Source organism: Abrus precatorius, unplaced genomic scaffold (assembly GCF_003935025.1).
Source record: "Abrus precatorius isolate BTA unplaced genomic scaffold, Abrus_2018 Scaffold5, whole genome shotgun sequence".
Taxonomy (NCBI): Eukaryota; Viridiplantae; Streptophyta; class Magnoliopsida; order Fabales; family Fabaceae; genus Abrus; species Abrus precatorius.
Window position 1 is genome coordinate 6,922,160 of NW_020874395.1, and position 17,814 is coordinate 6,939,973.

The following is a 17,814-nucleotide window of genomic DNA, read 5'->3' on the forward strand; positions in this document are numbered from 1 at the left end:
TAAAGGGTTTTTTTTTTACAAGAAATGTCTTTATGGTTAGTTCTAATTCTAAGGCAAAGCCCAACATAATTAGATTAGAGGGTAGGTACGTGGGTTACTGAACTATTAGGGAAGGAGATTCTCCACTTGTCATCTGCGATAGCTCTATCAATCCTCTCTTTCAACTTCTTTCTTTGCCAAGTGAAAGGGTTACCCTTGTAACCCAAATCATAAAGCTCACAGATATTAAGACACTTGGCAAATTTCTTACTTTCATAAATAATAACTGAACTACCCCTAAATTTTGTCCAGTCATATAGAACATAGTTAAAGTTCCCAGTTAGGCACTAGGGACTTGGAACAGTTTTATTGAATCCCATTAACTCTTTCCAACACTCATTCCTAGTCTTATCCTAAAGACTAGCGTATAAAGAAGATAAAATCCAATTAGGTTGACTAGGGTTACTAATTTTAAGGTGAATTACAATTTTGGACTTAGATATAATAGAGGCCATAACCTTTAGTTTGTTCCAACAACACAACATTCCCCCTAAGAAACCTATAGCATCTACTTTAACTGAGCTTTCTAAGTTGACTTTATTAATAATATTATCAACCTTATCCATGCTTATCCTAGGTTTAAAGAGAGCAATGAAGTCTAGATTGTAGATTTTAAGTAGGTCATTAACTAACCTAGAAAATGATTTGCTAATAGCACCCTACAATTCTAAAATAAAAAATTCATCAAAGACACAGTCTTTTTAAGGACATCCTAATGATGTTGGTTGTCTATAGGATAATAGTCTAGAATCATAAGGTGGTCTGCTGACTGGATTTGGAACCTATTCTCAGAGTTAGTTGAAAGTTCAACATTTATATTAGAATCTATGTCAGGTGGTTTTCCTAATTGGAGGGTCCAGGCTTGACTAAGGTTCAGTCCTACTAGGTCCTGGATGTATCTACCTTGATTGGCCTTCTCACTAAGGTCCTTTTGCATGATTCTCATTAGGTGAAGGATCTCATCTTAACTACCCTTAATAGGTGATTTGAGAGTAAGAACATTAGGGGATTGGGGTCTATTCAAAGGGTCACTATTAGTCTCATGCTCACTATTCTCATTTTTACTTTTATATTTTACTTTAGAAGACTTTCTAGAATTGTGATGAGAGTCTTGGTTAAGGGAACTCTGACTATTGTTTTTTAATTTAGGGAGAATAAGTTCAGAATAACCTTCGACATAGGGGATAGTTTGAGAGTTTTTCAACTCTTGATTATCATAAACGTCTTCCATATATAAGACATTAAAAGTGTTATTTAATACATCAAACCTAGACCCTATGGGAGACTCCTTACCTTTCCCATGGAGGCTGGAGTTGTTAGTGTTTCTAAATTGTCCAACTTTTTTCCTAATAAGCTTTTTAGCCAAAATTTGTGGGCCAAATCTACTATGGTCCTCCATTTGACTATTCTCTTGTTCTATCTAACTACTAATCCTAGATTGACTTACTTGTTCATTAGGTTCAATCTCTTCCCTTATCCTAGAATTGCTAGCTAACTAATTAGAGTCTATATTATGTTGACCAGGCTTAGTGTTCTTACCACAAGTTTCAATCTTGTGCCCATATTTTCCACAATGAAAACATATCAAGTAAAGACCCTCATACTCCATTTTAAATTCCTAGCCAAAGGCTTTAAAAGATGAAACTAATTTTTTTTAGGTCTAATTCCACACAGATCCTAGCAAACCTACCTCTGAATATTAGGGAAGTGTAGAGATCTATCTTTAACATAGAACCTAAGCAGGACCTAACCTGCCAGAGGAATTTCTCATTATAAAGTTCTAGGGAAAGATTAAGGACAAACACCCAAACTACTATTTTCCAGAGGCTATAATCTTGGGGCCTAAATAAAGGCATCTATCTCTGAATTAGAAGATAGTGGTCCAAGATTAGCCATGGACCTCAAAAAGGACAAATTTATAATATGTAAGATTTTCAAATTTTATTAGAAAAAAAGTCATTGTTCAGATCTAAGATTTTTAGGTTACCATTTTTGCCCCAAATATTGTTCAAGTTTTGATTAAGGAAATTAAAATTAATATTTTTTCCTAAAAGTTTTACAATCAAAGTAAATTTCCATAGATTGCACCAAAGTTCATAATCTTCTAGGTCTATTTTAATTTATGGATAGAGGTTATGGGCCTCTATTTCATGATTATCTAAATCTTGGGGAATATTTAGGTCTTCTAAAAATAATTTTGCAATCTCAACATTATTAAAGCCTAGATTTAGATCATAACCAGCCATAACTTTTTCTTTGTAAGACATGCAAAATGAAGATTTAGGGAAAGAAGACACCTATAGTGTTTTCCTTGGCAAAGCAGATCAATCACATCCATAGTGTTTTCTGCATTCATTATAACCTTCTTCATGCTCCTTGCCATCAGATCTACTTCTTCCTTGGACTACGTCTCCTCTTCAAGCAGATCCATTGTCCTTCCCTACCCTTCGTCTAAAGGGATCTTCCTTCAACAAACTCCTTGTCGCTTCTCGATATCTTTTTACAGAGTCTCTAAGAGAAAAGGTGGCGCAAGCACCAAGTGTAAAATCCTTATTTTTAAATTTATTATTTTAGTATTAATTATTGGTTGTATATGTGAAATTATTTGAGTTTTAGAGAATTTAAATGATGTAACTTGCAAGATATCTCGCTGTAGCGAGATATAAGCATACAAAATCAAGCTCTCTGACGCTCTCTCACTGTAGTGAGGATTCTCTCGCTGTAGCAAAGATGCTCTCGCTGTAACTAGAATGACAGATAGTAAAGTGAAATTTTGTCTGATTTTTTTGCTACAGTGAGAGAAAGGTTTGTTGTAGTGAGAATTTTTCGCTATAGCAAGAGATAGTTCGTTGTAGCGAGAATATCGTGAGTTAAGGGATATTTAAAGGTTTTCAATTTAGAAAACTTGGATTACAATCAAAGTTTCAAACTCTCCCCTGTACTCTCTGATCTCTAACCCCCTCTTCTCAAAAAATCTCACCAAAACTTCAACAAACCTTCGAATTCGAGCTTGGGAACTTAACCAATCCAACTCCAAGTAAGTTCCTGGAGCTTAGTTCTTTCATTTTCGTTTGTTTTCTAAGTTTCTCCCTTCTCAAAATGCTCTCTTTTGTGATATCTAGGAAAAGTTAAGACCTTCATAAACATTCCTTCAAAACTTCATTTCAAGGTAAGGATGGTTCTATTTTCTCATTTTAAGCATAATAAATATTTTGTACCCATAAGAGTGCCTTTTGTATATTTTTTTTGTATGATTTTTATGATTAAATGATGTGGGATTGCTGTGAAAGTATTTTTGGTTGTTTTTGGGTGTTAATGGTATATTCTTATAGTATATATGTTTGGAACTTAATCCAGAAATATTTTACTAAGCACGATCTTTTATTGAGTGATGAGTTTGGTATGAAAAAGAGTATGGAATAAGTGTAAAATGCTTAGAATAGTTAAAGAGATACACTAGAGGTTAGAGAGTCCGAAGATGATGAAAAATTTGGGAGAAACGTAGTGAGCGACTTCGCGTATATGTACACACTCTTTCTGAGAGCGAATGCGCCACATGGCCTCACACTCATTTCTTGACTATACATTTGCTAAAGAACCCACTATTGTATACGTTGTATCCATGTGCATAGACTAACCAGCGACTATTTACCTAGTTGTGTAAGACCTTAAGAACTGCTGAAGACATCGTATAATTGTGATTATAGTACACTAGGAGTGTGTATCCAAAAGAGAGGAATACAATGATTTGTGATGAAATATATGTATATGTGATATATATTGCTTTGAGATTCATGTTATTATGATTCATTGTGTTCCATGACTATGATTGTATTGTGATGTTGGTCTTTAAAATAATATTATGTTTAAATGATAAGATGGATGCTCATCCTTACTAACTGTTTCAGGGAACAAGGTTGACAACACCACAAAGACAACTTAGATTAGTAGACTATCTTGTTAGTAGTAGAATGGATTATGTATTTTAATTTTAATATAGATTGTGAGGATGGTAATGTATGGACAGTGGAAATGAATGTAAACTATAATGTTCCTTTTGCATTTCATGTAAATAGTCGTATCCATCATATCCTTAGCATTTATATCTATTGAGTGAGAGTTAGACCCTCAAGGGTGGTAAATAATATTTTTACCTTCCACAATTATGACCTTCTGGGAGACCTACTCAGTATACCTTTGAGACATTTTCAAGTATAGAGGTTGTGGCAGATCCTAGTGATGCTTACCTCGGAGAGGACGAAGAACTGACTGTTGAGAATCTGGCTGAGATGGAAAGTTAGTATGATATTGATGACTAAGACCGAGTCTTCAGTGTATGGGGACTGCTCATAGTTTATAATGTTGGTATGTATTTAAAATTTAGTATATGTATATCTCATGAACCGTTTCAGTATAATGTAATTACAAAGTTCTAGTTTACCTTGTACACTTTACTCTCTTGTTAATTTTTGTGAACAAACTTAATCACAGGAAAATTTTAAATTTTTTAAAATTTTATGTTATTTGTTTTAATTGAAATTAATTTTTATGTTTTTCAAAAATATACAAATTATAAGGTATTTGAGAAGTAAAAATTTAGAGTGTTACACAAAGGGGAGAAGTCAGGGCTGAGAACTCCTAGCAGAGACAGAGAGAGAATCTCTCTGCTAAAAAAAAAAAATCTTAGACTTGATATTTCTTGGACCATTTTCCGATCACTGTTTATTTAATATTTAATGCGATAGATGTTTCTTACCTAGTATCTAAATCTGATGTATTTCTCTAAACTGTATCATTGCTTATTATCTAATTTTAACCTAAAAAGTAGTCTTTGATTATAATAGTTTCAATTATATACGTACTGAAATACAAACTTACGTTATTGAGTTAAGAAATTGTGACGCAACTTTTTAGGAAAGAAAATAATACTTTAAAAATAATTGTAAAAATTGTTAATAGAGTTGATAGAGAGTTAAAGCTTTAATCACAATAAATGCATTAATTATAACAATGATATTAAAAAATAAGATAACTTTTATAAGTGTAAATATGTTTTTTATTTTTATATTTTTATAAGATTTTAACTTTAGTTTCTCCATTTTTTATTTTAGTTTTTATTTTTTAAAAAATTTTAAATTTTTATACTTTTATAATTATGCAACTAAGAAAAAGGTAGACATATGTTGATTTTTATGAGATCACATCAATATTAGGAATCCAAAATATTCAATTCACTACAAGAAAAATAAATTTAGCTACAAAAATTAGCTATCAAATTATTCCGTAGCAAATCCCTAGCTAATTAGCTAGGAATTAGTTAGGGATAAAAATTTTGTAGTTAAATTCACAAAAATAAGTAGCACCTTATGGCGGGAAAAAAATGCTTCGATTTAGTTACAAGCTTTTGTGTAGCTAAGAAATTTTTAATTTAGCTACTGATTAGCTAGAAAAAAATTTCGTGGCAAAATAAACTTATGGTGGGAATAAGTTGTGCCTTATAGCGGGAAAAATTTGCTTAGAATTAACTATGGATTAGCTACAGACTTTTGCTTAGGTAAGAAATTTTTAATTTAGCTACGGATTAGCTAGAAAAAATTTTCGTAGCAAAATTAACTTATGGTAGGAATAAGTGACGCCTTATGGCGAGAACAATTTGCTTAGGATTAGCTACAGACTTTTGTGTAGCTAAAATTTTTTTAATTTAGCTACGGATTAGCTACAGAAATTTTTCTTAGCAAAATAAACTTATGGTGGGAATAAGTGGCGCCATATGGCAAAAAAAAATTTTGCTTGGAATTAGCTACGTTTTAGCTATAGGCTTTTGTGTAACTAAAAAATTTTTAATTTAGCTACAGATTAGTTAGAAAAAATTTTCGTAGCAAAATTAACTTATGGTGGGAATAAGCGACGTCATATGACAGGAAAAATTTACTTGGAATTAGCTACAGAATTTTGTGTAGCTAAGAAATTTTTAATTTAGCTACGGATTAAATAGAAAAAATTTTCATAGCAAAATTAACTTATGGTGGGAATAAGTGACACCTTATGACGGGAAAAATTTGCTTGGGATTAGCTACGGATTAACTACATTCTTTTTGGCGTAGCTAAAAGTTTTTTAATTTAGCTACAGATTAGCTACAAAAATTTTTTGTAGCAAAATAAATTTTAAAATTATTTTTTAAAAATTATTTAAATATTAAAGATTTTAGTTTTATTTTAGAAACATATTTTCTTTCTTTAAAGACATCTTATATTCAACCAATAAAGTTATAATGAACACCTAAAATTGATCACAAAAAATAATATTCACACAATTTGTTGAATTAATTAAAATAAAATTATTATATTTTAAAAAATAAATAAATTTAAATTAACAAATAACATAAAATTAACTGCATTATAACATTAATGTAATATAAAAAATATTACTGATACAATAAATTAAAACACATACTTATATATTACATATAAATTGATAAATTAACTAATAATTTAATTAAAACATGTGCAAGTTATAAAAATATGTATTATTATATAATTTATTTATAATTAATTATTTATATTATTTGTTACATGGTCTGATTATATATAAATATATATATATATTATAATAAGTTTTTTATTTTGTTTTTATCATTATTTTATAAATTTTTACTTTCGATTAAAATATAATTCATATTTAAGTAATTTTTATTTATTATAAATAAGAATAATTATAATATAATAATTAAATATTAATAATAATAAAATTAAAAATATGAAAAATTTATTAATAAAATATTAATATTTTATTTTTCAATTTAAAATTATATAATTGCAAATAAGTCCCTAAACACAATTTTTTATAATTGCATAAAAGTCTTTTAATTTTGTTTCTTTTTTCTTATGGGTCCTTCTCTTCTCCTCTCCCACAGCCCAGATCCAATAACCTCCACAGCTTCAACGACCTCATCCAAACACCCATAACCCTCAAATCTCAACCTTGAAACATCATCACACGCTGAAAATTCCATTATTCATTTCTTTTTCTTTTTACCTTGCTTAAAGAGTCAAAGAGAGAACAAGAAGAGTCTTTCTCTGCTCTCTCTTTCTATTCCGTTTGTCCGCCTCCTTCGACGCCTTCACTGTCGACGAGCACCACTTCGCCACCTGGCAATGTTCATATTCTTCTAGAATTTAATAAACATACATTATTTTTTCCAAAGTCAACGTTGGTCTGCTCCTATCAGTTTAGGTAGGGATTATTTTGCAATTGAAGTAACGAAAGCACAAAAATACACCATAATTGAATTTTTATGGTCTCTGGAAAATGGATCGGAGGAATATATTATAGATATAAGTATGGTTTGATACTTTGATGAAACATAAAGTTAAATTAGTTTCAAGATCCTCTCCCCTTTCTTCTTCTGACCAGTTTTTAACCAAAAGCCTTTCCTTTCCAATTTTTGCCTGTTTATTGTACTTGAAGTTTAAATATTTTAATGTGCCCAGTTTTGTTTTTATCCCCGTTTTGCAATTTGAAATGTAAAATGAGGGGAACAAATAATAAAAGTTGGGAGTGGGTCTGGTAAAGCACCTGAAGTCGGGAGTGGGTAGGCCTCTGTTGAAGGATGGTGTGCATGAGGATTATGTGTACTAAAAGTTGGGGTGAAAGACGGAGAAGCTGTAATCAAGAGTGAAGGATTTGAGGAATGAGTCAATACTTTTCCTTTTCTTCTTTGTTGGATTTGAGTGAATTGTTGTATCCTCCATTAATGAGTTTCTTTCTAATGGGAAGTTAGTTTTCAGATTAACTTAGTGTTTTATTTAAATCCCTAGATGGAGGTAATGATGGGGCGTGGGGAGGAAGAACGATTGGGATTAGGGTGGAGCGGTTACAGAAAGTGAAGAGGGAGAGGAGTTGATTGAGGAAGAAGGGTTTATTTATAAATTTTAATTTTAAATAAACGACGTGGCATGTCACGTAAACAACTGACTAAGACTAGAATAGGCCACGTGGAGTGCTGAGCTGGCTCTCTGTTAGCCAGCTCAGTACTTAACAGAAGAGAAGTTAACGGTAGGGACCATTTTCTAATTTTCTACTTTAGAAGGACCACTTCCAAACAAAAATATTTGTAGAAACTAATCACAAAAATGCCTATATGTATAGGGACCAAAAACATAATTAAGCTTATATTTTATTTGTGTAAAGATATCTTATATTCAATAAATAAAATCACAGTAAATACATAAAATTAAAAATAAAAATCACACACAAATTTTTTTGAACCGGCTAAAAAATTTATTATATTTAAAAAATAAATAAATATCGTCATTATAAAATTGTAGATAAAAATATCTATATTAAAAAATTTATAGATGTACAAAAATAACAATATGAGCATAGAAAAAATTAATAAAATTTATATTTAAGTTAAAATAACTTATATTTCTAAATTTTATCTTAATAAAAAATTATGTGATAAAACTTCATATAAAAATTTAAACATAATGTCTATATAATAATCATAATAATAATAATAATAATAATAATAATAATAATAACGATTAAATTAAAAAAATAATTACAAAATATTTAATTTTTTTCATTAATTTTTTATTTTAAATTAATAAATAAATATAAAATTAATTACACTATAACATTAATGTAATATAAAAATTATTACTGTACAATAAATTAAAACACATCCAAGTTACAAAAATATATATTATTATATAATTTATTTATAATTATATTATATATATTATTTGGTATATAGTCTGATTATATATATATATATATATATATATATTTATATTATAATAAGTTTTTTATTTTATTTTCTTATCATTTTTTTAATAAATTTTTTATTTTCAAATAAAATATAATTCATATTTAAGTAATTTCTATTTATTATAAATAAAAAAATTATAACATAATATATTAATATAATAATTAAATATTAATAATAATAAAATTAAAACATAAAAAATATATTAATAGAATATTAATATTTATTTTTAAATTTGAATTCGTTTAGTTTTAACTATGTTCTATTGCAATTCAAAGACTTAGACGTTCTTTACATTATTTAAATGTAACAAATGTAATAATTTATAATTAAATAAATTTATTTTTTAAACATATGTAATTGTGTATAAATATTTTTAGTTTCAAATATAATATAAAATAATTATTTAAAATTTGACATATTTATATTTAAGGGTGTGGCTGTGTGCTATGTGGTATAAAAAATTAAATTAATATATTAAGAGTTTAAAAAATATATTAATATAATTTTAAGTAAATATTTAAATTAATATATTAAGAGTATAAATAATATATTAATATAAAAATTAAATAATTAAATTAATAATAATAAAATTCAGAGTATAAAAAATATATTAATATAATTTTATTATTTTATTTTTAAATTTTATTTCGTTTAATTTGGATTGCATCTTGTTTTTGTTCAAAGACTTAACTATTCTTTAACTTGTTTAAATATAACAAATATGATAATTTATTTTTAAATAAATTTATTGTTTAAAAAGTGTAATTGTGTATAAATATTTTTAATTTTTAATAGAATATAATTTTTTTTTATTATAATTATAAATAAAAAGAATTATAACATAATATATTAATTAATAATAACAGAATTAAGAATATAAAAAATATATTATTAAATAAATTTATTATTTAAATATATTTTAACAGCTCTATTCTTAAAAGTTTTTTTTTTGTATTTATTGATATTATTTATTAACTAAATCTGGAGGTCTATTTATGATAATTGTAAATACAATTTTTTATTAAAATAAATTAAATTTTAATTTTAAATCATAAACAAGATTAATTAGACTTAAATAACAATATAAAAATATTATAATAAGATAATATTTTATATTTAATAAATTGTGAGGTTAAATTTAATTTTGTTAGTCTTAAAATTAAATAGAACACATTTTTTTCTAAAAATTTTAGCATGCTAATTACGTGCTCAAGTGGATTTATTTTGTTATGACTGAGAAATTAGATACAAAAGAGTAAAAGACAAACTACGCTCAAGCAATTAAATAGTTTATTAACTTACGTTAAATTTAATTAAAAGTTTTTTTCTTAATATTAATTAAAATTTTTAATATATTTAAGCATAATTTGTTAATATATTTAAATAAAAATATTATTCTTAATTTTTTCTTAAAAAAATAATTATTAATATTTTTTAATTTAAAGTATTTGTAAAATATATAATATATTTTATGATTTTGTTTAGCAAAACCCTAATCCCAATTTTTTTAACATTCTTAATTATTTATGGCCTCTATACATTCCTTCTTCTCTCTTGGTTTCTTTAAATTTTGATTTGGTTTCTTCAGCTTTCGATGCAATCACTCACCGTCGTCTTCATGAAGTTCTCTGCTTAGGTACCCTACGCTTTCATTTTATCTCAATCAAAATTTAATATTTCCTCTTTTGAATTTGGCTTTGAATTCGATTGCAGAAATTTCCACATTCAGATTAGCTACACCTTTAGCTCTTAATCCCTCTCCACCTTTAATCTTCTTCTTCCTCATCAACCGCCCAAGTTTCAATTTGTTTCTTTGCTTTTCTGTTTGTTTAAACATTTTTTTTGTTCAAAGCGTGTTTTGTTCTTATCCTGTTTGTTTGTTTATTTGTTCCCAAGTAGTGGTAAATTTTTGACCTTACATCTTTATTGAGAATGTTACTTTGTTAGTTGAAAAATGTTTGAAGTGGAATATGAGTAATGAATGGCTGCCAAATTGTTTGAAGTTATTTGTTTTCTTCTACCTTCTATCCCTGGCTCACAAGTAATATCATTTTACTAAATGTTATGAACAGAGGAGAAAAATGACAATGCAGTTGTCAACTTTTTTGTTTTGTTTTGACTGTGTGGAATAAAACCAAAGTTTGAGCCTTATTTGACCATGTGTATTATGCAGACTACAAACAAGAACAAGATATGGAGATTGAAGCATTAGAAGCTATACTTATGGATGATTTCAAAGGTTTACTATATTCTTTACGTCATTTATATTTTTGTCTATCTGTCCAGTTAACGTCAAGTGCACTACATATGTTTATTTATTTTCATTATTATACACTAACATTAAGATGCTTTTGCTATATTTCACCCATACTCAACAGTTTGCAAGGAATACCTGCCGAAGATTTAAAGATTTTGAAAGAAAAACTACAACAACAGGTGGTCTTTTCTAATGCAGTTTTTCTGTTTAATGTTTGGACAGATCTGATCCTTTTGCTATTTGTGCACTTGGTTGCCATCCATATTGAAAGACATCACATAAGGTAGTTAAAATCGGGATTTTACTTCAAATCGTTAAGGGAAATAAAAATCGTAAATTATAAAATCGTAAGATTTTACAAAAATTATATATACATGAATATAAGTTTATATTCTGCATATAAAATAGCTTAAATTAAAAAATATATATTAAATTACTAAAAGTACTGAAATAATCCATATTCCATAAGAAAGTTATCAAGCATAATCCATAATATAACAAATTAACAACCCAAAATATCCAAATTACCATGTTTTTGGTAAATTACAAAGCACAAACACCGAAATAGCATAAGAACTACTAACTAGTAATATTCTAAGATGTCTAATTTAACAATTGTGCCACATTAAAATCATAAAGATCCACCATATGGTATTCATCTTCATCTCCATCAACTTCATTATCCAAATTTAGCATATCAACATCATTCTTAGCAGCATTGTTTCCATCTTGGTTTTGGGGTAAGTTCTCATCTCCATCCAAGTCCAAATTGTGTGCATCCAAATCCAACCCTTCAATATCTCCAACATCATTTTCTGCAATTCACTCATCATCAGATGAAATATCATCAAGGTCTAAGTCATGAGCTCTCCTAAGTTGCTTCTTTTTTACTAATTTTGAATTAGCCATAACAAAGACAACATCATTCATTGTCTTTTGCTTCACACGATTTCTCCTCCTAAACACATTAAAATATATATAAGCAATATGTAGGCTTGTAGAATGTAGATAATTGAAAACAACTTTACTAAAAATCTTACCATCTCAAATGCACTCCAATTACGTTCACATCCAGAGGAATTACATGTTAAACTTAATACACGAATGTCAAACTTTTGAAGCTCTGGATGTTCATCTCCATACGACTCCCACCAATCAGTTAGGGTCTTTTTCTGAAGTGTTGCTTTAGCTAAGGGACTACCGAAAAACATTTGTTGTTTCTTGAAATCATCAATTTGAACATCAATTTTGGCTTGTTCCTCAATATCAGGCACCATCCTTACCATACAATCATACAGTCCTCGTTTAACTTCAAGATCAACTTTAAATCTAGGACTATAATGTAGCTGAGAGTTGAGAAAATAGCAAGCAGCATGTAAAGGCCTATGAAGTTGTTTGTCCCATCTATTATCAATGATATTCCATAGAGGCATGTAACTAAAAAATAAATAAAATAGGTTAATTTTTTAAAAATGAATAAAAGACTACTAAATTTTAATTTTAACTAAATTTGATAGATAATCAATTACCTCTCCTTGACACCATTGAAAGCTATATTGATAACCTCTTAGCTTGGTCCATTGCCTCGTAAATAAAGCCTATGACTGGCTTTTCATCTGAATCAACTAAACGAAGGACTTTAATTAAAGGATATGCACCCTCTAAACAAATTAGAACATTCTTCCAAAACCCATTGTTCAAAACAACTTCCTCTACCAAATTTCCCTCTCTTGTCCTAGAAAACTTACTGGACTTCCATTCGTCACATGAGAACATTCTTAAAAGAGCTCTTTTGTTCTCATGAAGGCATCCCAAAGTTAAATATGAAGTGGCAAATCGAGTGATACCTGGTCTCACCAAATCTTTTCCTTTTGTGAAGCATTGTAATAATGAAATGAGATAAGTCCTTGAATAAATATAAGTTGTGATTTTTCTGCCCTTTGGAATTGTTTCCTCATGGAGGGGTATTTTTTTATCAAAATATTCAAGCATTAAATCAATGCAGTGTGTAGCACAAGGAGTCTAGTATAAATTCTTCCTTTTCTCCATTAACATCTCTCCAGCAGCTTTATAATTTGCTGCATTATCAGTTACAATTTGCACTACGTTTTCCTCACCAACCTCTTCCACAACTTCATCAAGCATCTTAAATATTTTATCAGCTGTTTTGGTGATAAGCGTCAATTGACTTCAAAAACATTGTACCTTTCGGGTTGTTCACTAAGAAATTCAGAATGGTTCTTCTCATTTTATCAGTCCACTCATCTGTCATTATTGTGCAGCCAACACTCCTCCAAACAGTCTTATGTTCTTCAATAACTTCCATTGTCATCTTCACTTCTTGCTTCAAATACTTCACTCTAATCTCATGATAAGAGGGTGGCTTAAATCATGGACCATGTTGTTCAATTAATTCACACATGGCAGGAAATTCTTCACTTCTTGCCACATTGAAAGCTATGGCATTGTTGTAGAAAAATCTTGCAATTGCTTGACATGCATCCTCTCTTATACCCTTCTTGAATATGCTGTTTATTATGGCCTATGAACCTACACCCTTTTTCTTGCAAAACTGTGCACTCTCAATTTCAGCACTTTCAATGACTTTTCTCTTTTCACCAATTTCCAAAGAGCCATTTCTGTTAGCTGCTTTTCTCATCAAGGAAGTAATAATCTCCATCATCTCTTTATTCACATCATCAGAAACAGATTTGCAAGCTTCAACATTTTGATTTGTTTTAGCCAAGTGGTGTTTTAGACGATAAATCCCTCCATTGAATACTTTTTGGCAGAATTTGCATTGAACCTTCATAGTTCCTTGAACTAAAAATCTATACTTCCATCCCACATCACCCTTGTTTCCACGGGCATTTTGGGGAACCGACCTTTGAGGCACGCTTGAAGAGCCCATAGCAGTGGAGCTATCGGTGGCAGTTGGGAGTGACCCAGAAAAGCCACCACCTATGGTTTGACCACCAACCATGTTTGATGCCATTCTCGGACAAGCTGAAAAAAAACAGAGGAGGAAGAAAAAACTAGCAAGTCATTGTTAGCTTGTCCCCTTGTTAGTTTAGGGTTTCATGATGAAAACAGAGAAATATGAGAAGAAAATAGCAAACAAGTATAAATGGCGCAGACCGGCAGACAAAACTAGAGAGATCGCAGAGAAAAAATGAAGGATCACGAGGAAGAAGAAGAAGGCTATTGCTCTAGGGTTTGGTGAAGAAAAAAGAGGGATTTAATATAGCGGGGTTTCTTTCGCGCCTAAATAAAAAACTGGGTTAGGCTCGGGTTATAAAATTGGGTTGGGTTCGGATTATAAAAGTTTTGGGTCAAAATCTGCATCTGACCCGCATTTTACTGAAATCGAAATCGAATTGGGATTTAACCAATTTTACGATACAAATCGCGATTTCAATGTGATTTTACTCTCTCCCGATTTTTGCTTCGATCTGCATCGTTTGGCTGACCCAAATTGTAAAATCTTACGATTTTACGATTCAACTCCTGATTTTAACTACCATGTTAATAGCCATTCTGACTTTAATGTTTCTAGTTGTTATGTTTGTTTTTAAATTTGCACAATGCCTAATGGTTGTGGAACTCTAGATTTGTTGTGGCAAGTTATGGAAATTTTGATGCAAAACTTGTGTTCCACAGGCATCTGAAACTCTTGGTATGGCTATGAGCTACACACTTGTTACCTCAGCTAAAGAGTGGTTGGCTGACCAGTTTGGTCAAGACTCTGCTGGTGGGAGTGCTGAAGCAGAAAAGGTTGCCAAAGATGATGTAAGACTGCGTTCTATTTTAAGAATTTTTTAAAGAGTTTTGGTTAGTTAAGTGCCTTCTACCTTTCAAGGATATATATATATTTTTAAAATTACTAAACATTTGCTAGTAACTAAGTGCACACAATGGAACTACTGGAGTCTGACAGTATTCAATATGGATATGTATATTTAGTGTGTGTATGGAATTGTATCAGAAAGCTAAAATATGTGCATTTAGTAAATGCTACTTAGTGTAGCTTCTATGTCAAGATCGAAAAAAATGTAGATACCAAAGTGCAGCTTATCAAAGGTCACTAGGTCGATGCTGGCTGCTGACATTTTCCTTTACTGGAACATTGTTTAGTAGAGATTTTTCAGAAGATGTAGGTATTCAATGCTTGTATATATGGAAGGAACAAAGTTTGGCTGCTTGAAAGGAGAAAATATATACTTGTACATCTTGGGCAGCATGTAAAAGTGGGGACAATTATGGAAGGGTGGTACTCAACACAGACATATTTAATAACAGCAATGATATGATCAAAGCCCAAAAACATGCTATAATTTTTTTACTTTGAAAGAAAGTAAACATTTGAAGAAGTTATTCTCTATAATATATTCAGTTAAATAACAACTCTTAATGATTATTATTCCTACATGTTAAACATTTTATTATCAAACTCCCTCCTTTTTATGTCTTACAAAAGTTTTTTCACTATACTGCACATGGTAGATTACCTTATAGACTATACGTTCATTTTTATGTATAATTACTTCTTGTTATCTATTTTAAATTTTTAATGTGTAGCCTTATCACTGAATATAGACTTATAATATAATAATTATATTGTTGGATGCTTTTGGTGTTCCTGTACTGTTATGATCTCTCGACTGCTTTTTTTACATTCTTTCCTTTGCATTAGATTGACACTACATCATCTTGTGTTGTTTGCTCCTGTAGTATAATCATATAAGTTATAGATGAAGTATATTTGTAGAGTTGGTAAATATTTTGCTTGTAATATATGCAAGACAACCTTGATAATGCAATGCCACAAAAGTATGGTGAAGAATCATCTTATCCTGAGATTGACCCAGATGTGTGGTCAGAGGTTGTAGGTCCCACCAGGCTCGGTTCTAAGGGTAGTTTAGAGGTACGATCGCCTAGGGCCCAAGCTTAAAAGAGGGTCCAAAAAAAAATCGTGTCTTACTTTCACTTAAAAAAAATTTCAGCTCTTACAATTTGCAGTTGAAAAAAATAAAAAAATAAAAAAGACCTTTTAATTCCTTACACCTCACTTGCTATAAACGTAATCGACTCATTGACTTTTGTAAACTCAAAAATTCATTTAATTCCAAAATTTTACTATTCTTAACATTAAAGCTCATGGAAAATTTTAGTTTTCTCCAAAACATTAAACAGTTATTAAGTTTGTAAAATCTACAGATTGTTATCTAAATGTTTTAATTACTTATAGAATTTTTTTTACGGTCTCGATGACTATATCATCAATTGAAAGAATTAAAATCTACCTAAGGTCATCAATGTTATAAGAACTGTTGAATGGTCTTACAATTTTATCAATTGATAAAGAATTTTTAGAAAATATTAATGTTAATGTTATCATTAATGATTTTGCATCTCAGAATGCTCAGAGAACTCATTTTTTATATTTTGTGTTTTTGTAGTTAATTATAATATAAGAGTTGTTTGAATGAAAAATATGTTTTTTATAATTTTATTAGAAAAAATTATAACCACTTAAAAAACGTATTATTTTAATAAAATTATTAATATATGCTTTTATTTTGTTTATTATATTTTATTATTTTTTTAAAGGGCCATAATTTTCTATTTCGCCTAGGGTCCCAAAAAAGTCAAGAACGACCCTGGGTCCCACCAAAAAGGGACGCGTTCATGGCTTGGGTCACGACTTAGAGTTGTCAACTGATGGATCATCAATGTCTACAACCCCAGCATGTGCTACTTCCTCTTCTATGTCTACTTCATCACAAGTAGTCATAGATGCAGCTGTAAATGCAACAATGACATCTTTTGTTAGTACTCAGTTGGCACCGATGTTGGAGGAAATTTTATCCCGGTACACTGGCCTTCAAGCTTCAAATTTAACTCCAGTACCACCCCCTTAAGGTGAAGAACCATTAGATCAAGTTGCTGAGGCAAAAGATGATGACAATGATTTAGGATTAGACTGATTACTATCTTTATGTTTGTATGTCTTGAATTTAAACTTTGTTTCTGTATTAACGATCAGATATTTAATACATTTTTCTTGTATTTACAGTCTTTAGATATTTAATATAGCGGTCTTTAAATTATTTATGTTGTGGTTAGAAATTAATTTTGAATAATAAATAAGATGTTGGATTGAAATTAGCTACACAATTGCTATGGATTAGCTACAAAATAGTTAGAGACTAAATAGAAACTTTAGTTACAAATTAGCTATGAAATCGCTACGAACTAAGATAGAAACTTTAGCTGCAGACTTGCTACGGAATAACTACAAAATAATTGAAGACATTAGCTACGGATTAGCTATGAAATATTTGTGAGACTTTAGTTACAGATTAGCTATAGAATAGTTATGGACTGAAATAGAACTTTAGCTGCAGATTTGCTAAGGAATAGCTACAGAATAATGAAGACATTAGCTACAGATTAGCTACGGATTAACTACGGAATAGTTAGAAACTTTAGCTATAGATCAGTTATGGAATAGCTACAGACTAGAACAAAACTTTAGTTGCATATTTGCTATGCAGCTACGGAATAATTGAAGACATTAGCTACAGATTAGCAACGGATTTGCTACGGCATAGTTAGAGACTTTAGCTACGGATTAACTATGAAGTAGCTAAAGAATAGTTCGTGACTTTCACTATAGAATAGCTATGAAATAACTACAGAATAGTTAGAGACTTTTGCTATGGAATAAGTTACGGATAATCT

The 17,814-nt window shown here is 29.6% G+C and overlaps 1 pseudogene; it reads right to left on the reverse strand.

Annotated features, from left to right (window-relative positions):
- Nucleotides 1–11,673: 11,673 nt before the first annotated feature.
- On the reverse strand, nucleotides 11,674–14,065 carry LOC113866579 (annotated as a pseudogene).
- Nucleotides 14,066–17,814: the final 3,749 nt, after the last annotated feature.